General features: G+C 38.9%; 1 pseudogene; it reads right to left on the minus strand.

Annotated features, from left to right (window-relative positions):
* Positions 1 to 820, minus strand: LOC694122 (large ribosomal subunit protein eL18-like; annotated as a pseudogene).
* Between the last annotated feature and the right edge of the window lie 23,245 nt (positions 821 to 24,065).

Genomic DNA, 24,065 nt, shown 5'->3' on the forward strand with positions numbered 1-24,065 from the left:
TTGGTCAGCATTCAAAATCTTTTTAACAAGAGGGTAGGATCCAAGGTTAGTTTTTGTAGCCTCGGCTGGCCCGTCGGCCTCTGGCACGCTCGAACTTCCCGCCCTTGGAGCGGATGTAGGGTTTGGTGTGGCTGTGCGGGGTTCCTGGGGCCTCGGCTGGCCCGTCGGCCTCTGGCACGCTCGAACTTCCCGCCCTTGGAGCGGATGTAGGGTTTGGTGTGGCTGTGCGGGGTTCCTGGGGCCTCAGCTGGCCCGTCGGCCTCTGGCACGCTCGAACTTCCGGCCCTTGGAGCGGACGTAGGGTTTGGTGTGGCTGTGCGGGTTCCTGGGGCCTTGCCGAAATGCCGGTACACCTCTCGGCCCTTGTGAGGACCGGAGAGCAGGACAGTGCCGCAGCCCTTGGGGGAGTCCAGGGCCAGCTGGTCGAAAGTGAGGATCTTGCCCCCTGCTCTGAGATGCGGCTGCGGGCCCGGCTGGTTACGCGCAGTGCACATACCTTCAGTTTGGACACCTCCTGAATCCGCACGTCGTCCGTTACGGTCCCCACAACCACGGCCGTTTTGTTTTCCCGGCCAGGAAGCTTCATCTTCCGGATCATCCGGGAAAGGAACAGAGGCGGCCGGTTGGTGCGACTCATAAACAACCTCTTCAGCACAACCTGGTTGAATATGGAATTGGTTCTTCTGGCCAGAAACCTATACAACTTTACCAACAGCCTCAGGTAGATATCCTGGCTCTTGGGCTCCTTGCGCCGAACCTTTCGGTCCTTGTTGTGGCGGATGGCAACTCCCATGATGGCGCCTCCTGCTCGGCCAGGTCCGGAAAGGGAGAACCAAAATCAACTGGGGAGCTTTTACAGATTTCACTTCTGGGCCTTATGCCCGAGGAGTCTGATTTAATAGGACTTGAGGTGGGGCCCGGGAATCTGTATTTGCACAACACCCTAGCAGAGCTGTTCAAAGGCAAGAATACAGTCATAGGTTCTTAGTTTCTGTTTCTGATTGGGCCAGTAAAGCCCCTTCCTCATCCCTCTTTTCCACTTATCACCAGAGACAGGAACTAAAAACCATGGCTTCAGGCTGCTAAAAGCCTAAAACAAAACAAAACAGAACAACGACAACAACAATAACAACAAAATAAGGCAAGCTGGACAAGCTTGCAGAGATTTCCAGTTAAATCACTAATATATAAAATAATAATTTCATTTTACAGAAGAGAAAAATGAGGTCCAAAAACGTTAAGTGACTTAGCAGACATGTGACAAAAATGAGAAATGGATCCAGGTTTGATTTACATTCATTTTTAATAAATATATTATTTTTGTTACAAAGATAATACATCTTTATGCTAAAAAATTGAAATAGTACATAGAAATGCAGGGTGAAAAGTAACTTTCTCCCTTCATCTCTCAGCCTCCAATTTTTACCCAAAGAACTAATCACAAATTGTATTTTTTATCTTTTCAGACATTTTATATACAAAGGTAAAAAATGCACAGGCAGATGTAAATCATTTTTTACATAAATGAGATTATAGTGTGCCTAGTCTTTTTCTTTTCCTTTTCTTTTCTTTTCTTTTTTTTTTTTTTTTGGTTGAGACGGAGTCGCTCTCTGTCGCCAGGCTGGAGTGCAGTGGGGCAATCTCGGCTCGCTGCAACCTCCGTCTCCTGGGTTCAAGTGATTCTCTTGCCTCCAGAGTAGCTGGGACTACAGGCATGCGCCACTACACCCAGCTAATTTTTGTATTTTTAATAGAGATGGGGTTTCACCATGTTGACCAGGATGGTCTCCATCTCTTGATCTTGTGATCCTCCCCTCCTTGGCCTCCCAAAGTGCTGGGATTACAGGCGTGAGCTGCTGTGCCCAGCCCATAGTCTTATATAAAATTAAAATAATTTGTGTTTTTCCACTCAAAATCTTTTAAAATCAACATTTATAGATCTACTTCATTTCCAAAATAAATTTCTCTTTTTTAAGGTGTGAAAACATTAGATAAAGTGAGTATCTATTCTCTGACATTTTTCAAATATAGGCTGGCTATCAGATATAGGTTTACTTATATTTGTTGCTCGTCCAGGTTTCCTTGCCAAATTTTTAAAGACTTTCAATTTTGAACAAATTTTGTAGTCTCTTTCAATTTGGGTTTGTCTGATGTTTTCTCCTGTTTGGACTGAAGTTATTCACTTTTGGCAAAATATTACGCAAATGATACTGCGTTCTAAGCATGAATTAATAAGAGGTTCATGATGTTGACTTGTCTCGTTGCTGGTGATGTTGACCTTGATCACTTGGTTAAGGTAATATCTGCTGGGTATACCGGTTGTAAAGTTACCATCTCACCTTTTTGGTGTTAATAAATACCTTTGAAGGAGGCACTATGAGACTATGTAAATCCTGTTATCCTAAAATTTTTGCTCACCAAATTTAGCATTCGTTGGTCTTGGCACATTTTTAGCAGGAGTCACCTTCAAGGTGAAATATATTCAAATAACCCATTTGCTAGATTGTATTTAATATACTTTATTTTACAGTTTTTAGTGCCACAATATGCTAGGTTTTATGGATTTTTTTTTTCTTTGAACAGAGAAATTTTACAGAAACAAGTATTAAAAAAATTAGGCTGGGTGCGGTGGCTCATGCCTGTAATCCCAGAACTTTAGGAGGCCAAGGCAGGTAGATCACGAGGTCAGGAGATCGAGACCATCCTGGCTAACAAGGTGAAACCCAGTCTTTACTAAAAATACAAAAATTAGCTGGGCATGGTGGCGCATGCCTGTAATCCCAGCTACTCAGGAGGTTGAGGCAGGAGAATCACTCGAACTGGGGAGTTGGAGGTTGCAGTGAGCCGAGATTGCGCCACTGCACTCCAGCCTGGCAATAGAGTGAGACTCTGTCTCAAAAAAACAAAACAAAACAAACAAACTATATATATATAATATATAGAACATGACAACTAACATGTATTTAGTGCTTTCTATAGGTACTATGTTAAATACTATACATTATTATTGCATTTAATAATCATATTAATCTTGTTAATTATTATTGTAAATCCATAAAATAGGTGAAGAATTTGAGACACAAAAAAGAAAACTCCCCCAAAGTACACTGCTACAGCATTGCACAACACAGATTGGAGCCTGACTCCTTTTACCCCAGAACTTCATTTCATCGATAGTACTCAATTCTGTCTTTGTGTATAGCTAGTGAGAATTAGTGTGACAGATTCTCATAGAAATAACAGTTTGAAATGGATTTTAGCAGCATATTACATTACTACAGCATAACAAGTATGATCATAAAAGTAACTTTCCTTCAGATTCTTAGGTAATCCTTTTCAATTATCTTGTAAAGATGGTTTTAGTCTAGTTAATGCTGTGGCAAAATATTTCCGCCATTTAGCATTGATCATCTTATAAAATACTCATGCACTTCGATGATGACATATGTCAGAGCAAAAGTCCCCAACCATTTAGTGTTCATCACAGCCTGCTAGATTGGCCTCAGTTGACTCACCTGTAAGATTCCTCTCATGGGAAATAGGAAAGAACTCTGAGGAGGACTCTTCCATTACCCCAAAAGAGAAAATGTAGGATTCCTAGGAAGATACGTGAGTTAGTATAAAATTTTTCTATAAATGAAAGATAATTTGGCTTTAAGAAGAAAAGAGCTTATTTCTCCCATATAAATAATGCTTGGGGGTGAGTGGGTTAGGACGATATGGCTGCTTTGCTCCATGGAATATTCAGATGTAGGTTCCTTCCAGATCTCTCCTCCCTTGTCCCAAGCCTTTGTCTTCATGTTCCAGAATATCAGTGTCTGTGTGCCAGTCAGCAGACTGGAAAAGAAGACAGCAAGGGGTTCATTCATATCAACCATTGTTAGGGCAGCGTCCTACTTTTTTTTTTTTTTTTTTAATAGCAAACCGCTTTATTAAGATGCTTATTGAGCTTTATTGAGTTTGAGTTTAATTGATAAATAAAGAACTTCACATATTTAATGTGTACAATTTACTGAGTTGGACCACATAGCATCACCACAATCAAAGTGACATAATCTGACTCTGTGTCCCCACCCAAATCTCATCTCATTGTAATCCCCATAATCCCTACATGTTGAGGGAAGGACCTGGTGGGAGATGATTGGATCTTGGGGGCAGTTTCCCCCACGCTGTTCTCATGATAGTGAGTGAGTTCTCACGAGATCTGATGGTTTTGTAAGTGCTTAACAGTTTCTCCTTCACACATGCTCTCTCTCTCCTGCTGCCATGTAAGATGTACTTGCTTCCCCTTCGCTTTCTGCCATGATTGCAAGTTTCCTGAGGCCTCCTAGCCATGCCTTCTGTTAAACCTGCAGAACTGTTGATTAAACCTCTTTGCTTTACAATTACCCAGTCTCAGGAAGTATTCTGTATAGCGGTGTGAAAACAGATTAACACACAAGGTAATAGAGTTTCCTTGTGATTCCCCCTCATTTTTGTGGTAAAGACACTTAAGATGAAATCTACTCTCGTAACAAATTTGAAGAACATAATATTATATAGTTAACTATGGACACTATGCTGTACAGCAGATCTCTAGAACTTACTCGTCTAACAAAACTGGTTCATATCAGAGAGTGCCTTCTGCTTTTTCCTTTTAGTGACATGACCATAACTGGCTGCAAGGATCATGGAATCTCTATTATGAATGGCCCAAGTCCAGATAAATGTACTATTACAATTAAAGAAGAGGAAAATGAGTACTGTGGGTCCAAGATCATTGTCCACTATAGGATAATAGAATGCAATTACGATCTGGGAAGGAAGTCATGCAAAAAAGGAAATAATTTATTAAGCACTAAGTATGGCATGTAATGAACCAGGTTTTTGTTGTTGTTGTTGTTGTTGTTGTTGCTGTTTGAGATAAGGTCTTGCTTTGTCACCCAGACTGGAATTCAGTGGCATAATCACAGCTCACTGCAGCCTCAAATTCCTGGGCTCCAGTGATTCTACTGCCTTAGCCTCCTGAGTAGCTAGCACTACGGGCATGTGCTACCATGCCAGGTTAATTTTTAATTTTTTTTGTAGAGATGGCATCTTGCTTTGATTCCTTGACCTTAAGGAATCCTACTACCTTGGCCTCCCAAAGTGTTGGTATTATAGGTGTAAGCCATGGCATTTAGCCCCAAATGCTTTTTAGTGTAATATATGTTGCACATCAGCCCTTTGAGAGGTAGTATTAGACTCATTTTATGTAAGATATGATTGAAACTCAGAAAGGCCATGTTTCTTACTCAAGATCATATGATAGATGGTAGCACTGGGATTTGAACCCAGGTCTGATTGTACCCACCCGTTGTATTTTCTCTTCTGAGTCATGCTGCCACTCTGTAGGGAGCACCAAGGTTCAAGTCAGGGGAGTTGGCAGTTGAAAGACTGTGCCACTGGGAAGAGGAAGTGGGAGACGAACTTTCATGCACGAAGCCTCATGTTCATGGCAAAATGTGTTCAACTCAAAAAAAAAAAAAAAAGAGATACATTTTATGCAGAGGGTAAGAGAATTTTATGAAGGAATAAGAGGGAGGGAGCAGGCAAAATAGAAAGTTGAACATTTAGTAAATTATTGGTTTATACAACTTTTGAAAATAGATTTATATCAAAAATAGTTTAGCAAGAAATAAAGGTCAGAATTACTCTGAACTTGATGACATGCTGGTTTTGACCAAGAAAGACCTGGTAATGTAGATGTTATAGAACTTTGGGAGAAAATGGTAATATTAATATTATGACCAAGTTTATAGCAATAAAAAGAGAAATTTGGTTATAGTTATAAGAGTTGTAGGTCTTTTAAAATGTATGTGTTCACACATTTGAAATGTTATCTTTTGCAAACTCATGTTTTTATTCACTGAAGCTTCTGGCGCTCAGATAGCATGATCTACAATGAGGGATATAGGTCCCAGTTGTAATGCATTGCATTTATTGGTTCCAACGTTCCCCTTTTATTTTCATTTTGAAAAATGGGATCACACTATGTGCCCATCTTTGAAAATTATTCTTCAACTTGTAATTGAAAAGAAAATCAACTTCTTTTGACCTTTCTTATTGTGATAAAATATACGTAACAAAATGTACCATGTTAACCATTTTTAAGTGTACAATTCAGTGGTATTAAGTACAGTTTCAGTATTGGGTAATCATCACTGCTATCTATTTCCAAGACTTTTTCATCATCCCAAATAGAAACTCTGTACCCATTAAACATTAATGCCCCTTCTCCAAACCCTGGTAACTTCTAATCTACTTTTTGTCTTTGTAAGTTTGCATATTCTAGGTATTTTATTTAGATGCAATTATACGATAGTTGTCCTTTGGTGTCTTTCTGGCTTATTTTATCTACCGTAATGTTTTCAGGGGTCATCCATGTTGTAACACATATCATAATTTTATTGCTTTTTGTAGGTGAATAATATTCCATTGTAAGTATATACCACATTTTGTTTATCTATTAATCTATTGACAGTCGGGTTGTTTCCACCTTTTGATGGGAAAATATGAACAATAATGTAAATAATGTGAATATTGTGAATAATGCTGCTAGGAACGTTAGTGCACACGTATATGTCTGAGTCCTCAATTTCAGTTCTTTTGGTTGTATCCTTAGGAGTGAAATTGCTGGATAGTATAATAATTCTATGTTTAACTTTTTGAGGAACTTCCTGTTTACCATAGTGGTTGCATTTTTACATTTATATTACCGGTTTGCAAGGGTTCTGATTTCCCCACATCCTCACAAACACTGGTTATTTTTAGTTTTTGTTGTTGTTTTGCTTTGATTTTTCATAAGAGCCATCCTTATGAGCATGAAGTGATACTACACGGTGGTTTTGATTTGCATTTACCTAATAATGTTAAGCATCTTTTCATGTGCAATGAGCCCAGTGAATGATCATTTGTTTATCTTCTTTGGAGAAATGTCTATTTAAGTCCTTTGGCCCATTTACAAATTTTTGTGGTTGCTGTTGTTGAGTTGTCCAGAGTACACTCTTCTATTATTTTTTTATTTTTATTTATTTATTTTTTTGAGATGGAGTCTCACCCTGTCGCCCAGGCTGGAGTGCAATGGCTTGATCTCGGCTCACTGCAACCTCCGGCTCCCAGGTTCAAATGATTCTCCTGCCTCAGTCTCCCGAGTAGCTGGGATTACATGTGCACGCCACCACGCCTAGCTAGTTTTCTTCTATCTTTAGTAGAGACGGGGTTTCACCACATTGGCCAGGCTGGTCACGAACTCTTGACCTCATGATCTGCCTGCTTTTGGCTCCCAAAGTGCTGGGATTACAGGCCTGAGCCATGGTGCTTGGCCACGCTTCTGTTGTTTTAACTGCTCTCGTTGGCCACGCATCCTGCCAGAAAAATATACATCTGATCATCTAGCTTATTGGAGAGCTTGGAGGTCTTGAGAAACCTTCACTGGCTGTAGCATATTCTGTTATTCCCAGTCTACATTCCCTCAGGCCTGATCATGGTTCCAACTCTTTGACAGCTTTCTCTGGTGCACAGGGCATTCTGGAAGTGCTTGAGAATTAACCCCCTACCCTGACAGTCTCCATCAATGACTGATGGGAATTAGTGTATAATTAACTAACTGGGATGGGATAACACTGAGACACAAATTCTACCCCGGCTACCAGAGATTCCCAGCAGGATTACATACCATTTACTCTCAGTAGTAACTAACTTAATAATGGACTTTTTATTTATTTTCCTTTCCTGGCTCACTTTCCCATTTTTCTGGTGTTTCCTAGCATCTCCTCCAAACAAACAACTTACACTTGAGCCCTTGTCTCATGATCTAGTTCTGAGAATCTGAACTAAGGGAAGCACAGATTATGCGCAGGGCACAAATAAATAATTGTATTGGATTTGGGCAGAGGAGGGAGTTTCAGTACATTCCTTCCATTACTGTCCTTCCCTAGGATCTTCTTCCTGGAGGCCCTTTTCCTTTTTGGGGTAGAATGGGAAACACATCAACAATGCCTTACTAACCAGACTATCGGTGGGCAATTAAGCGGTGGTTGCAACTCTCAGTGACATAGTAAGATCATTTACTCTTGTTTTCCATTGCAAACTGCTTTTGGCGGACTAATTTTTAGTTTCCGTATACTTTCCCAATACAATATTCCTTAGTTACATCAGAGAGTGGCTTAATATCAAAGGCTGGACATTGTCTTAAAATAAGATGGTCTTCCAAAGTTTTGAGTGATAGATAAGTATGACCTTATAGTTAGGAATTTCACAGGCAATTTGTCATTTGCTGTTTGGTACTATTACGATTTCCATCTTAAAGATGAGAAAACTGAGACTTAAAATAATATTGGAATCTCAGTAGGCACACAATAAATCTTAACCTTTATTTTTTATTATATTGAAAATTTTGATTCTATAATGTAAATGTCATTTTAATCAACAAATGAGACAAAGACAAAAGGCCCACTTATCAGACTGTCTTGGAAGAAAAGTGGAGGTAACAACTAATTTGCTAGTTAAAAGACTCAGGTTTCAAATATCCTGACATTTTTAATGTAGGCAAAAAAAATTATAGCACAAGTATAGGATATGGGAGCCCTGGCTAGACAGCAGTTGACCACAAATTTTATATGAGCCAGCAGTGTGATGTGGTTACTCTAATGCAATGTCCAGCATCATTCTATGAAGGCATCTGTCCAGAAGATGGGTGTATTCCTCCTTGGTCAGATCAAATGTGTTCACTGGAAGGACCAAAATTTAAAGCGAGATGTTGCTGAAGTAGGAAGCTAGCAGAAGACTTTGAGAATGGTGAAACATTCTGGAAGCCCTGCTATCTGAGAAACACCTGAGAGCACTAGTGTTAATTCGTCTTGGGAATCAGATTGATCTGCATTGAATTTCAGCTTCTCTACTTTGTAGCTTTGTGACCTTAGACAAGATACCCTCTCTGTACTTCAGTTCCGTTTTCTTTAATATGGGAAAATAATTCATGCCCTCATATACCCTAGAAAGTCCAAATAAGAGACTATGAGCAAAATAATTGGCATATACCAGGTGTACAGTAAATATTAACCTTCATTTTTATCAAATACTTGGAGAGCTGTCATGTGTATTAGTCCATTTTCAGACTGCTATGAAGAAATTTCCAAGACTGGGTAATTTTTAAGGAAAAAGAGGTTTAATGGACTCACAGTTCCACCTGGCTAGGTAGGCCTCATAATCATGGCAGAAGGTGAGGGAAGAGCAAAGGCATGTCTTACATGGCAGCAGGCAAGACAGCATGTGCAGGGGAACTGCCCCTTATACAGCCGTTAGATCTTGTGAGACTTACTCACTATCATAAGAACAGCATGGGAAAAACCCGCTCCCATGATTCAGTTACCTCCCACTGGGTTCCTCCTCTCTGACACATGAGGATTATGGGAGCTACAATTTAAGATGAGATTTGGCCGGGGGCACAGCCAAACCATATCATCATGTGAGAAATGGTCTGTCCTCTGAAGATAAAACTAGGACTAGTGGGTAGTAATGACAAGGAGAAAATTTCAGTTCAATGTTAGGACTAACCTACTAATAATTTAATTATCTTACAAAATGCAGATGCCTGAAAATATCTGGCTTCTATCTAGAACATCTGAATTGTTTGGCCAACTGCCTACATGGCAGACATCTCAAACATAGTGAGGTTAAAGCAGAATTCTTGGGTTACTTTCATTGCCTGGAAACCTAGTGATCACCTTGTTTTCTACATGTCAGTAACTTGTACCATCACCTGCTCAGGTGTTCAAGCCAGGTATCTTGACAGTGCATATGATTCTTTTTTGTTCTTCTCCACCCCATGCTGCAAAGTCAATCTAGCCAGTTGTGCCAATCTGACTTCCTGAAAGTATAATCCAAATTCTTTCACTTCTCTCCATTTCTTGCATCACCACCACAATCCAAACTATCAAAATCTTTTCTCTGATCTATCATAATAGCCTTATAATTGGTTTCCTTGCTTCTATTTCTGCTGCTTTGGATCTTATTCTCTCTACATGAGCAATATTTTTAAATATGTTGTTTAAAACTGCCTAATAGATCTGATTGTGCTTAGAATAGAACACGCAATCCTCGTCACAGCCCACAAAGCCCAACATCGAATGATCTCTGCACCCATTCCAGGCTTGTCTTTCAGCGTCCTGAACCTAGCCCATCAGTCTCCAGCCTGCTTATTTGTTTTTCCATGCCAAACTGATTCCCACCTTAGACTCTTCATCTTGCGTATTCCTTCTGCTTGGAAAACACTTATTTCTGAGCCCCAATGTCATATCCTGCAATAGACCATTGTCGAACACCCAGTCTTTAGTAGCTATCTACTCACTCTCACATTATTCTGTTTTAAGGCTTTGAATTATACTTATCACTATCTTATGATTTTGTTGTTTATTAATTTATTACCCACACCTAAAAATATGGATTTAACATACAGATGCATAAACAATGGAACTAAATGCCCCTCAAAATAGCAGGTCCCTTATCAATGAAAATATATGAGCAGACTTTCTTTGGTGACCATGTACTACCAGATGCTATAGAAAGGATTCCTGCCCTCATCAGAGGTCCAGCTAGATGACCACTGGAATTTCTTCAAACCCACAGATCCTATGATCTTCTTGACAGTTTCCATCTTCAGCAGGTCACAGGCTATTTTAAGTGTGAAAGAATTAGTGATTTTTTTACATATTTAAAAAAAAGAAAAAAGGGAAGAAGAATGAAAGGGGAGAAGAAAAGTTGCTCTAGGACAAGTATATTTGGAAATGGATGTGATCACACACACACAAAATCAGTCAATCAGCTGATTTTTATGAATTGACCAATGAATTTGGTTGACTATTAACTAATTTTAGTTGGTAGACCTGAGATAAATAGCACATAGCTGAATAAATACTGACAGTTACGGATATTCATTCACACTTTAGCTTTTACCATGTGCAGTTTTCTTACTGTGTCGGTCTCAGATGTTGAAATTTGTGCTTTTCTATAAAAATCAAAAAGCAGAGATTCATTCTTTTCCATGGACTTCATCTGTTCCTTGTTTCAACTGTATAAATATTATTTACATGTCATGGGTTTCTGACCTCTACTGGTGGAGACCAAATCGATTACCCATGAGCCGCTCAATTTGCAATCATTTAAAATTCCACTCTCTCTGGCACAGAAAAAGAACAATGGAAACTTGTCATAGTGCTCTCTTGTTGGTTTATTTCCTTTCCCTCATTTTTCTTTTTTATTTTCCCTTTTCTTCCCCACCAGTTTCTCTTTTTCATTTCTTCATGTACCAGGAGTCCCTAAGGGACATTCAGATCTTCTTTCAGCAGCCGTTTCATTTTTTATCAGAAAATTAAAATGTCACATCTTTCCAAGAACCCTTCAGAGTTACAAGGCCAGTCAGCCCAAGTCTGCTGAATGCAGGTGTTCCAGTCTTGAAGGAGGGGACCAAGGAAAGTGACTGTCATGTGAATGGTGTGTGGTTTATCTACCAAGTGGCAACATCTCTCACTCTCACTATCCCTGCACTGCTCTGAGGGCAACCTGATCTGTCTTTAATCTATGCTGACCACAGAGCAAATGTTTTAAATAAAATCTCTGCGTGAGTGAGTCACTACTCTTCTGGCTTTTATGTGACATACCAGGGAGTGATGGTTTACTTTGCCTGAGTAACAAAATTAATATAAGAGAAACATTTTTGTTATGTGGTATCTTAAAAAAAAAAAACAAAAAGAAGAAAAAGGAGACATATGGACCTGAGCAGTGAAACTTGGAAGAAAAAGTTCCACTTGACACGAAGAAAATAATGAAAAAATATGTAGTAAATGCTTCTTTGGCAGAGAAGGAAAAAAAAATCAGCAGGAAGAAGTAGAAAGAGACACTTTCACTGAACAGCTGCAGTCACTCTAATGCCACTTATGTAAGGTCTCAATCTTGAAGAAGCTTCATTGATGTTATCATTTAAAATGTGATCTATTATCTCAAAAAATTTTAAATCTATAGGGTGCTTGTTTATTTGGTGGAGTCTGCATTACAATGGAGGGACATGCTGGTGTTTTTGGGGGCCCTAGGGAAGCTGGTTTAGAGCTGAATGCAGACATTCAGTGGTTGTCTTCCTCTGGCTTGGATAGATGAGGTGCTTCTGGCATGTACAAGTTTCCACACTATTTTGCCTGACCCGAACTATCCAACTTTTGAAGTGTCAGCTCAGTTTTCATGGGTTCTGAAGTCCAAACCAATGTTCTACATCGAAGGAAAGGAGTGTGATCTGAAGATGGGCAAAGTGTCCTGGGATGCCTCAATGATCTCTTATGAGTGAACACTTCATGGTGTGTGCAGTACAGCTTGTGTAGCAATTTTAATTTTCCATGAAATGTTTCTGATTACAAAATGAAATGGAACTTTTTTTGACCCAAATCTTTCTTTACCCAAAGAAGACACAGCCTATAAAAACAAAGCTACTCTTTCCCGGGTTGGCAAATCTTGCATGAAAATAGTACCATGATAAAAATAGCAGACCTAGCCGAGGCCAAAGAGGGAGGTGAACTTTAGAATTCAAGAGAGGACAGGTTTAGAGTTACCTTCTCTCTCTGTAGCCACGGCAGTTATTGGCGCACAATCTGAGGTGAGTTATTTTTCTGCATGGAGACTCATTTCTCACATCTCAAAGTGGGCTAATTCTATCTGCTTCCCTCCATAAAGTGTGGATAACTGCAATTATGTATGCAAAGTCCTATCATATTTTTTATCATATAATCCATTAATGACTAAGAATGATGTGCACTGTAGGCTTTTATTTGGTAGATGATTTTTAACTTATATAGAGACGTGTCCAATTAGGAATTCTATAAATGATATTATATGTATTATAAAATATTTGCTGAGAGCATCTTTCATGAGTCCTTTGTCTCCCTTCTATTTAGTATGATCTTTGTACACAGCATTTTATTCTTCAACTCAAAGTGCAGTGTTTGATGCTCTTTCAGTGATAGCTCTACGCTCTGTTTCTGAAGTAGGTGTGAAACTTACTGTATAAATTCAGAGGAAAGATTAGATTATTTTTACAAAAATTTAATTACATTTGACTCTCAGTTTCTAACTTGCTGACTTAGCAGGGAATTGACTCTCAATCAAAACTGGGGTTCCTAGGGAGTTGAAAGAAAGTTCCTGGCATCTTAGGCGGTGTAGAAAACATTCAAGGGCTAACCCTGGTGTGGGCCCTTGTAGAGGGGCTCTGCTGCTTCTCTGTCTGGGCATTGGCATCTTTGCCAAGATCAGGATTGCTAGTTTTCTGGGTGAAGCCTTCATAGGTTGGTCCATTCTGTCTACTGAGGTCTAGTCATTTTCTAGGAAGCTGAGAGGAAACAGGTTTGGGATCCCTACTAGTCATAGAACTCAAGGATCTCTGTAACATATCTAAGTTTGGGGAACTATACTTTTTCCGCTTTCTCTCTTTTCCTAATATTTCATTTTCTTCAATACTTCTCTCACTTCTTTCACCCCATATGAAATACACTTACTATGATCTACTAAAAAACTGTAGGGTTTTGAAGACACAAGCCAAAAAATGAAGTCGTCTTCAGACAACTTCAGACTTCTGCCATGCAACAGAAACACTGTCAGACAAGAGAGCATGAAAGTTTGACTATTTCGTTGCAGGTAGAAATACAGAGTAAACAAAACACATGCTTTTTATCATTGTCAACAAATTTGCCACATGCCAATTTTGAGCATGGTCAAAAGGGGCATTTTGGAAATGGTTTCAATTTACTTTTTACAAATTTAAAATAAGTAGAGACATTCTTTACTTAAGATTGTTAGTGGGCAGTTGGAGAAGATAACTCAGGATGGATTTTTTAAGTACACTTTTAAATTTTGGAATAGATTTAAATTTACAGAAAAATTGTGAAAGTAGTCCAGATGGTTCCCATATACCATGTGCTCAGTTTCCCCTATAATTAATATCATTAATATCATACATTTAGTAGGGGACATTTGTCATAACTGATGAACCAGTATGTTGATATATTAACTAAAGTCCATATGTTATTCAGATTTCCCTCATTTTATCCTAGTGATCTTTTTGGCATCCTATCTAGGATACCACATTATACTTAGTCATATCTCCTAGTGCCTCTCATAGTTGTGACAGTTTCTCAGATTTTTCTTATTTTTTTAATAGCCTTAACAGTTTTATTTATTTATTTTTATTTTTATTTATTTATTTATTTTTGAGTCAGAGTCTTGTTCTTGCTCTGTCACCCAGGCTGGAGTGCAGCAGTGCGATCTCGGCTCACTGCAACTTCTGCCTATCAGATTCAAGCAATTCTCCTGCCTCAGCCTCCTGAGTACCTGGAATTACAGGTGTGTGCCACTATGCCCGGCTAATTTTTGTATTTTTCAGTAGAGACAGAGTTTCACCATGTTGGCCAGGCTGGTCTCGAACTCCTGGCCTCCAGTGATCCACTTGCCTCGGCCTCCCAAAGTGCTGGGATCACAGGTGTGACCCATCGCATTCGTCCAGCCTTAACAGTTTTAAGGAGGAGTAGTCAGTTTGTAGGGTGCCTCCATATTGCAATGTTTATGATTTTTATTTTTTCAGTTATACAGAGGTTACAGAGTTTGAGGAGGAAGAATACGGAGGTAAAGGGCCATTCTTATAAAATCATATCAAAGGAATGTGGTATTAACATGACATCACTGTTGTTGCTAACCTTGATCACTTGGCTGGGATGAAGTTTATTAGGTTTCTCCACTATAAAGTTATGCTCTCCTCCTCTGCCCAGCACAGCCAGCTTTCCATTTTGTACTGTTTGGAAAGAAGTCAATATGTGTAGCTTACACTTATGGGGTGGGGAGTTATAGTGTATCTATTTGAGGGGAAAATTATCTCTTATTCCTTATTTAGTGTGATATTATGATTTATAATAAGAAATACATATTTGTTCTTCATCCCCATTTTCTGGCATACAGCATCTAAAACTCTTAAAATCTCCTAAATGATGTGTGTTTTTTTCATACTAATGAGATGGCTGATGACTGGTGGCTCCTGAGAAGCCTCAGGATGAGGTCTAGTTGCAGGGAAGCCAAGCCTGTGATCAGAGGACTGAGATTTCGCTTCCCCTTCCCCTTCCCCTTCCCTTCCCTTCCTCTTTTAGACAAGAGTCTCACTCTGTGGCCCAAGCTGGAGTGCAGTGGCATGATCTCGGCTCACTGCAGCCTCCGCTTCCTGGGTTTAAGCAATTCTCCTGCCTCAGCCTCCTGAGTAGCTGGGATTCAGGAATGCACCACCACACCCAGCTATTTTCTATATTTTTAGGAGAGATGGTGTTTTGCCATCTTGGCCAGGCTGGTCTTGAATTTCTGACCTCAGGTGATGCACCCACCTTGGCCTCCTAAATTGCTGGGATTATAGGCATGAGCTACCACAATCGGCCAAGGAGGACTGAAATTTTCAACCCTATATTCTGACCTCCTGATAGGGGTGAGAGGCTGAGGGTTGAGTTGACTACCAGTGGCCAATGATTTAATCAATCATGACTATATAATAAAGCCTCCATAGAATCCCACAAGACAATTTTCAGAGAGCTCCCAAATTGGTGAGTATGTTAGTGACCAGGTTTATTATGCCTGTGTGCAGTAAGCCAATTATTGAGATGACAGGTTTTGGAAAAAAGAAAAGATTTTATGCACAAGGCTGCCATGCGAGGAGATGGGAGAAGAAATCTCAAATCTACCTCCCCAAAGATAGGGTTTTAGAGAAATTTATGGGATAAAGGTGCAAAGTGGTCCAAAACACAGGGGAAGGTGACTGGGGACAAGGAAAAGCAAGGTGTGCTGGTCTATTTTGCATTGCTATAACAGAATACCTGAGACTGTGTAATTTATAAAGAAAAGAGGTTTATTTGGCTCACAGTTCTGCAGGAAGTACAAGCATGGTACCTGTATCTGCTTGACTTCTGGTGAAGCCTCAGGAATTTACAGTAATGGTAGAAGTTGAAGGGGGAGTAGGCATGTCTCATGGTGAGAAAGGAAGTGAGAGAGATACAAGGCTTTAAGCAACCAGCTCTTACTTGAACTAATGGAGTGAGAACTCACTCTTCACCAGGGGGATGGCACTAAGCCATTCATGAGGAATCCACCCTCATGACCCAAACACCTCCCACTAAGCCCACCTCCAACCTTGAGGATTACATTTCAGCATGAGATTCGGAGGGCATAAAATATCCAAACTATATCACGAGGTAATTGTTGATCTGCCATGTGTAGTCAAGCGTCATGGTTTTTAATAGAGCATGTGTTCAGAAAACGGTGGCATTAGCATGATCTAAGGGGGGAGGTTTTGGCCCTCTGATGTCAAAAAAAGTCACCTCTTGGGCATTTGACCAGGCCCAGTCAGACAGTTGGTGGTTTCAACTACCTTTAACCAGCCTACCCCCAACCCCCAATTCCTGAAGAACAACTCTAAGCAGCCATTACCATGGAGATGTATATGTTAGAGATGTTATCTATAAGAAAGCTAGTGGATTGCTTAGCTATGTAACTTTTAGCTACATATGTTTTAAGGATAACTAAGAAGTGATTAAAGGCAAGCAAGGCAGATTAAGTTTGACGGGCTTAATCAGGTTAGCCCTCGGTTTCAAATAGCTGAAAGTGCTGGGAGGGTGAGATGGCTGGAGAGGACACAGAAGCTTCATGTCACTTTCTCCATACCCTGTCTTACGCATCTCTTCCATCTGGCTGTTCCTGAGTTGTATCCCTTGTGAGAAAACTGGCAATCCAGCAAGTAAACTGTCTTCCTGAGTTCTGTGAGCCATTCTAACAAATGCTTCAACCTAAGGAGGGGGTTGTGGGTACCTCCGATTTACAAATCAGCAAAGTGTGTTGGTCTATTTTGCATTGCTATAAAAGAATACCTGAGACTGGGTAATTTATAAAGAAAAGAGGTTTATTTGGCTCACAGTTCTGCAGGCAGTACAAGCATGGTACCTGCCTCTGCTACCATTAGATAGAAGTAGTGAGTAACCAGGGCACTCACCACTTGTGATTGGTGTCTGAAGTGAGGGGCAGTCTTAGCTTTTAACCTGTGGGGTCTGAGCTAACTGCAGGTGAATAGTGTCAGAATTGAATCGAATTGTAGGATACCTACTTTGGGTCCACAGAGACCTGAAAAATTGCTTGTGGTGAAAAAAACCCATACACGTTTGATATTAGAAGTGTTGTGAGTGTAGAAAAGGAAACAATTTTGTTTTTTCCTTATATTTATGTGTTTATTTGTTTATCCATTCATTCAATGACGTTTATGTCAGTATGCACTCACAGGTATTTATTTTATATGGTGGGGAATCATTCAATACGGTAGACCTTGAACAACACAGGTTTAAACTGCATGGACCCTTATATGTAGATTTCCTCTTGCCTCTGCCCTGAGACAGCAGAACCAACCCTTCCTCTTATTCCTCTTCCTCCTCTTCCTCAGTCTACTCAACATGAAGACTTTTAATGAGCCACTTCCACTTAATGAATAGTAAATATATTTTCTCTTTCTTATGATTTTCTTAATAACATTTTCTTTCCTCTAACTTGTTTCATTGTAAGAATACAGTATATTATATATATACACACACACACACAAAATATGTGTTAATCTACTATCTTTGTTATTGCTAAGGCTTCCAGCCAGTCAACAGTAGGCAATTAGTAGTTAAGTTTTTAGGGAGTCAAATGTTACACTTGGATTTCCAACTGCATGGGTGGTCAGCATCCCTAATCCCTGTGCTGTTCAAAGGTCAACTGTGTTATGTTATTTATTTTACTCAGATTGTTTCAGCTTTTATATTCAATGAAAATTTCCTATGCTTTTTCCTCAGTGCCCACCCAATCCCTTTCCTTTATAAAAAATGATAGTTATGACTACCTTTAAGACTAATGGGCTGGGTGCGGTGGCTCACGCCTATAATCCCAGCACTTTGGGAGGCTGAGGCAGGTGGATCACCTGAGGTCAAGAGTTTGCGACCGGCCTGACAAACATGGTGAAACCTCGTCTCTACTAAAAATACAAAAATTAGCTGGGTATGGTGGCAGGCGCCTGTAATCCTAGCTACTCGGGAGACTGAGGCAGGAGAATAGCGTGAACCCGGGTGGCGGAGGTTGCAGTGTGCTGAGATTGCACCATTGTACTCCAGCCTGTGGGACAAAGCGAGACTCCAAAAAAAAAAAAAAAAGATTAATGATTTCTAATTTCTGTAAATACATCTAATACTAGGTGATTTTTAGGACTGAAGGAAGCAAATAGGTTAGTGTTGCCAAGTCAAGAATGTGCCCATGAACCATGCATTTGAAGTTGTGAACTCAGCATGACCAACTTACAATTTTCAAGTAAATTTACTTTTGCCAGATGACCACTTCCTGTTTTTATAAGGAAGAAAAAAACAACCTCTACTAAGGTCTAAAATATCAAATGGCTCTAAAAAGCAATGTTTGGTTGATGAAAGTTTAAGGGATTAGATGTGGATGGATTTGATTTCCTGCAAAATACACACAAATTGTGAAATTAAGGTATGAGAGGATTAAGGCACAGCCTGTCTTAGGTTTTTTTTTTTTTCTTCCTAAAACCTTTGGAAAATGATTCAAGATGCTTGAGCATTACCAAAATCATCTTGGGGAGTATCTTCTAGTACGTTCTTATATTGTTCTCTGAAACTTATATTTAATAACCGGGCTGTTAAAAGTTTTCAATAAAGTTGTGATCCAGGGTCATTACACTTTAGAACTAGATTAATTAAGACCTATGATAACCTGGTATTTCATGTGGGGCCATGTATATTAAGTTTTATTTATAGATTCCTCTGGCTTCTGGTGTTGTCCAAGGTGAAATAATGCAAGCGTGTCTCCTCCACTGATGACAACTAAAAATCAACTATCTGAAGTTACTTAACAGTCAAGAAAAATAGAGCGTTGTGGAATACAGTAAAACACTGGAGAAGTGAACCTTAAGGGACTGTATTTTTGCTGCTGTTGTTCTTCCCTTTTTTTTGTTTGTTTGAGATAAAGTCTCACTGTTGTCCCCCAGGCTGGAGTACAATGGCACAATCTCGGCTCACTGCAACCTCCACCTCCCTGGTTCAAGCGATTCTCCTGCCTCAGCCTTCCGAGGAGCTAGGATTACAGGTGCCTGCCACCATGCCCGGCTAATTTTTGTATTTTTAGTAGAGACGAGGTTTCACCATGTTGGTCAGGCTGGTCTCAAACTTCTGACCTCAGGTGATCTGCCCACCTTGGCCTCCCAAAGTGCTGGGATTACAGGTGTGAGCCACCGCGCCTGGCCTGTTCTTCACTCTTATAGTCCTGAACTATGCAATGGAGGTACAATTGGAGGTGAAAACTCCCAAGAGCAACCTTATTTATTTACCTTAAAGGAGTAGAAAAAGCTGTCCCTGTAGTCTGAATAATGTGAGCAGATGTCTGTTGTGTTTCTTTCTTTTTTTTTCTCTTGTTTGGCTTTGACAGCAGGCCTCAGTGACAGAGAAGCATGAAATTGTCAATGCAAACAGCTAAAACTCAGAGAGAAGTCTTGTCTTCTCAGTCAGAGCAAACAGAAAAAAAAATAAAAAAACCAACAGTCTGTGAGTGTATGGGGGTGTGGGGGCATCACCGAGAGCAGATGGCTGAAGAATACAATGCGTAATTCTGTGTCTGGACCCACAAAGGTCCAAGGCTTATCTCTGAGCAGCACATTTGAGAGCTAGACCCAAACAAACATAGCAAAGGCCTTGAGAAATGAATGAAGATTGCCCAAGTTTCAGGCTAATCCCTGAGTAGTGCATCTACGGGACAGACCCGAAGAAGCACAGCACAGCCTTTGACAGCAGAACTGAGTTTAAGATCACTGAACACAAAAAGTGAGATGGAACATGCATTATAAATGCAACTGCATTTATTGCTGGCTACTACAGATGAACATAACCCAATCGATTTTTATCAAAACCTAAAGCTTATGCAACATAATTTTTAAAATGTCCAGGATATAATTGAGAATTAGTCCATAAAGAAAGAAGCAGGAAAAAGTGACTAATTCTCAAGAGAAAAGACAATTCATTGAATAAATTTCTAGCTTAAATAAATGTTGGAAGCATCAGACAAAGTATTGGTAAACACACTTGAAATGAACAGAAAGAAATTCTAATCTGAGAAATAGAAATGATTACAAGGCAAATAAAGTAGTAGCCTATGAGTGTAATGTGTAATGCCAGCACTTTGGGAGGGTGAGGTGAGAGAATTGCTTGAGCCCGGGAGTTCAAGACCAGCCCGGGCAACGTGGTGAAACCTCATCTGTACAAAAAATACGAAAATTAGCCAGGCATGGTGGCATGCATCTGTAGTCCCAGCTACTCAGGAGGTTGAGGTGGGAGGATCACTCGAGCTTGGGAAGCAGAGATTTCAGTGAGCTGAGACTGTGCACTGAACTCCACCCCAGGCAACAGAGCCCCTGTCCAATAAAAATTCCGTAACTGTGAAAGACAATATGAAAAGTAAAATAGGCACGAGATAGACCCAATTCCTGAAAGGGCATGAGAAACAGTCAGTGAATTTGAAGCTAAATTAATAGAAATCATTCAATACAAAGAAAAGGGAGAATAATTTATTAGGATACTAATGAATAGAGTTTCTCACACCTATAGAATAATATAAAAAATTCTAATGTATCATTGGAGTTTCAGAATGATAGGAAAAAGGTTGATTGGGAGAATATGTCTAAGGTAATAATGGCTTAAAACTCCCCAAATATGGAGGAAGACAAACATTTACAGATTCAGGAAGTTCAGCAAATCCCAAAATGATTGAATGCAAAGGAATCCGTGCCCAGACATATCATAGTCAAAATGTTAGGACAAAAATAAAAACAAAGACAAAAATATCTTGAAAGAAACTAGTGAAAAATGACATGTTACATGCAAGAGGAAATGCAATCTGAATGAACAAAAATCTCTGAGATCATTAAGCCAGTGACACGTAACAAAAGACAGAAAACAAAACGCAAACCTATTAATCCAGAATTCCCAGAGAAACTTTCTTTTAAAAATGAAGGCAAAATAAGACATCTTTGATGAAGTGAAGCTAAGAAAATTCATCACTAAGAAACCTGCTCTAAAATGAGTGCGAAATAAAGTTCTTTAAAATGAAGAGAAACAATAAGGAATAGTCAGTAAAAGTGACAAATATCTAGGTCAATATTAAAATGAGTTTTTCTCCTCTTGAGTTCTTTAAGGTCTGCATTACTCTTGAAAACAAAATTTACATTTTCTGATTTGCTTTTCAGTGTATGTAGATAGGCTACATTTGACAAATGTAAGTGGGAGGATAAAGGCATCTATATATTAGGAAGGCTTCTGTGTTTTACTTGAAATATTAAATTATGAACTCTAGTTCTAACCATGAAAAGTTAGATGTATGTAGTAAAACTTAGAGCAACCACTATACAAATTTATATAGAGGTATAAACAAAAGCTAGTAGATAAACTAAATGGATATTTAAATACTCAAATAATTTTTAAAAGGCAGGAAAGAGAAACTGAGGGGGAAAGTGTCAGAGACGAGAGAAAACAAATAATAAAATTGTACGCCTAAATTCAACCCTATCAATAAATACATTAAATGTAAGTGACCTGAACAAATTAATTAACATATTGTCTAATTGAATTAAAAAAGAGATAATTCTGAACTATATGATGCCTACACTTTAAATATCAAGACATAGATAGGTTAGAAGCAGAAGGAAGAAAACATAAACAATAATTTTTCCCAGGAATTGCTATAAGTACACAGAAAACCAGTAAGGCTATAGAATTCCAGAACAACACTATCAATCAGCTTATCTAATGTTTATTGAATACTCCACCCAACAACAGCAGAAAACATGTTTTTTCCAAGCACATAGGTAACAGTCACCAAGATAGTTCAAGATGGACCATAAAACAAGTCTTGGCATATTTAAAATAATTGAAATTAATCAAACTGTGCTCTCTGATGGAAATAAACTAGAAATGAATTACAGAAAAGTACACGGAAAATTTTTAAATATCTGGGAATTTAAAACGACACTTTTAAACCATGGTCAAAGAGGAATTTTTGGAGAAAATTGGAAAATATTAGGAATGAGATGAAATGAAAATACAACATATCAAAACTTGAGGACTGAGTTACAGCATTGCCCAGGGGGAAATTTATATACTAAATACCAAACTAGAAAAGAAGAAATACTTGTAATCAATAACCTGAGCTTCTACTCTAAGAAATTACAAGAGTAAATTAAAACCAAAGAAGCAGAAGAAAGGCAATAATGATTACACTGAAAATCAATAAAACAACAGTGAAAAACAGTGGAGAAAATCTATAAAAGCAAAGGTTGATTCTTTGAAGAGATCAACAAATTGATAAACCCTTAGCTAAAATGACTGATTAAAGAGCAAAGCCACATATTAGCAAAACCAGGGATGAAAAAGGAGACATAACTATGAACTCTGCAGAAACTAAAATGATTATCAAGAAATACTATAAAAAAATCAGTGCCAAAAACTTGACAATATTTCGTGGCCTTTAAAATAAAATTTATTTTGCATATCACATGATGTTATTGGTTACATGTGGATAGTAAAATGGTTACTATAGAAAAGCTAATTACCATATGTATCATCTCACATGGTTACCTTTGGTGTTTTTCCTTTTGTGACAAGAGCTGAAATCTACTCATTTAGCAGATAAAGGGGCCATGACCTAAGAAAACCAGGCAGCCCCTGGAAGATGGAAAAAGCAAAGAAACATTCTTTCCTGGAGTCTCCAGCATGCCCTGCTGACAATTTAATTTGGTCCCGGGAAAACTAGTTGGGACTTCTGGCTTCCTGAACTGTAAAATTACAAAGTTGTCTTTGTTTTAAGCCACTAAGGTTGTGATAATTTGTTATAGCAACAATAGGAAACTAATCCACCATCCGATAATGCCTTTTGTTCAACATGATTTCGTTTTGGTGAAAACTGTTTTTCACAGGAAAAAATACCGGGAGAATATGCATTGAAGGATGTGCTGTATTTATCAATGAGTAAGATTTTGATTGTATCATTTTGTAGGTTTTCTATAATAGACATATATTTCTTCTCTAATAAATACATTTTTAAAGAAGAAAATGTAGTTTCTGTGAATTTAGTCGATACTCAAATGTAATGATGAAATATATGTACTCTACATCTTTTCTTAAAAAATTGAGAAAGAGCATTATTATTATAATAGAGTAACCCTTTATAGACAAAAGACCTTAAATAAATTAAATAGCAGCTTAGAACACACTAAATTTAAAAATTTGACAATTTAAATAAAATGGGCAAATTACCAGAAAGATAAACAAATTATTGTTACCAACTCAAGAAGAAAGAGGAAAATACGAATGTACCTACCGTAAGTAAAGCAACTGAGTTAGTAATTAAAAATCTTCTTATGAAGGAAACTCCTGGCTCAGATGTCTTTGCTTGTGAGTTACACCAAAAATTTAAGGGGAAAAAAAAAAAAAGAATTATACCCAAAGTCTTTCAGAAAATAGAGGGTGAAAGAACACTCCTCGGCCGGGTGCGGTGGCTCATGCCTGTAATCCTAGCACTTTGGGAGGCTGAGGCGGGCGGATCACGAGGTCAGGAGATAGAGACTATCCTGGCTAACACGGTGAAACCCGTCTCTACTAAAAATACAAAAAATTAGCCTGCATGGTGGCACGCACCTGTAGTCCCACGTACTCAGGAGGCTGAGGCAGGAGAATCGCTTGAACCTGGGAGGCAGAGGTTGCAGTGAGCTGAGATCACACCACTGCACTCCAGCCTGGGTGACAGAGTGAGACTCAGTCTCCAAAAACTAAAAAAAAAAAAAAAGAAAATAAAAAGAAAAAAAGACAAAAAAGAAAAGAATGCTTCTCAGTTCATTTTATAAGGCCAACATTACTGTGATACCAAAACCAGACACGGACATTTCAAAAAATGAACACGAT

Source organism: Macaca mulatta, chromosome 16 (genome assembly GCF_049350105.2).
Source record: "Macaca mulatta isolate MMU2019108-1 chromosome 16, T2T-MMU8v2.0, whole genome shotgun sequence".
Classification (NCBI taxonomy): domain Eukaryota; kingdom Metazoa; phylum Chordata; class Mammalia; order Primates; family Cercopithecidae; genus Macaca; species Macaca mulatta.